At 39.3% G+C, this 1,477-nt stretch overlaps 1 pseudogene; it reads right to left on the bottom strand.

Annotated features, from left to right (window-relative positions):
• LOC101571299 overlaps positions 1–1,477 on the bottom strand; it is a 56,354-nt pseudogene that overhangs the window by 45,222 nt on the left and 9,655 nt on the right.

The following is a 1,477-nucleotide window of genomic DNA, read 5'->3' as shown; positions in this document are numbered from 1 at the left end:
TTCCCAAGTGTAGGTCATATTTCTCTGTTTTTCAAATTTAATAACTTGTATTACATGCTGCACATTGGGGTGATATTAGAGATTCTGGATTTTGCTTTCTTTCTACTAAACAGGGTGTTTTCTTTTTATTTCTCAAATCCATGTTACTTTAATAAAATAATCGAAACTAATAATTTATGAAAAACATTTATTCAGCTCCTAGTTCTACAGTTCCAGTCCAAGAGAAAGCGACAGACTGCAGCACCACCCAAAGCTGGGAGGGCTTCGCCTAAGGGTCACCGAACTTCTCAATAGCACCACCTTCTGGTCAAAGCCAGAACACAGACACTTCAGAGGCTACTCCCCTAAACCATAATGATTTATATTTTTGTTCTGGTAGGCGGTCAACTTAGCTTTGTTTGTATTATAAAATGTATTTTCTCTTGTTGTAGACAGATGAATTAGATGAAAATATTACAGGTAGTCAGATAAGGGTGGGCCCTCAAGTAGCCAGTATGGAAGCCAAGAGACCTTGTAACTGTGGAAGGCCTCAAGATTAAAAAATTCAACAAATGCAGCCACGTACCTCCATAGGGGTGGACCTCAGGAATCGACAATCAAAATGAGTGCCAATCACCTGGAAAAATCCAGAAGTGTCACAGACCCAATACCTTTCAGGAAAAGTCCCTGTTCTGTATTCATGTCCACTTGCTATGTGATTCACTTTGCCATTTGATTCCGATTTAATCAATTTTACCTGAGCATTTATGCTTCTTATCTTACTGGCTGACAATAGTTTTGTCCCATCCCTTGCCCACCTAGCGATTTCCCATGTTTTCCACCTTGGACCCAGCTTGCATCATGGATTTGCTCAATAGAAATCCCTAGGAAAGACAGGTTCCCTGGCAACCCTCTTGGGTACAGAAACTTTATTTCTCCCAATAATTATACTTTTTGCTCTTAAATTTTAGTGTTCCTAAAATTCATTCTTCAGTTTCAGAGAGCACAAACTTGTCTCACGTATCTTTCAGATGGGGAGTTCCCTTTCCCTATATCACTGTGAGCTGAGCTAAAATTTCCCTCAAGTCTCCTTCCTTCCCATACTGTTCTTAACTGTTTGCAATATTATTAGGCATGAGTATTTCAGGGATCAGCCAAAGAATTTGGCATAGTTAGGATCCGAATTTGAATCCTGCTTTTTGGAGTTCCCTCTGTTCCCTGATTATCAGGTGCTTTGGAAGCCTTGAAAGCTGGTATCTGACTCTCCTTAATGTCTTGCCTTAGCTCTAACTGTCCTGCTTTCTGTGGGAATTGGCCTTAGGCAAAAAGCCACACAAACATTACTTTTTAGTGGTCTTCCATTCCTTTTGAGGTCAAACTCCTAATTTGTGCTTGCTTGTGTCCAATCTACATTAGCATAAAATATTTGTGATTCATATTTTCCCTGGAGTTTATAATTGCTTTCTGTATGAGGATTTCTTTTTTGCTCTTTCTTTCT

This window comes from Octodon degus, unplaced genomic scaffold (assembly GCF_000260255.1).
Source record: "Octodon degus isolate 3935 unplaced genomic scaffold, OctDeg1.0 scaffold00020, whole genome shotgun sequence".
In the NCBI taxonomy this organism is placed as follows: Eukaryota; Metazoa; Chordata; class Mammalia; order Rodentia; family Octodontidae; genus Octodon; species Octodon degus.
Note: the sequence above shows the minus strand (reverse complement) of the source record. Positions and strands in the feature narration are given on the sequence as shown.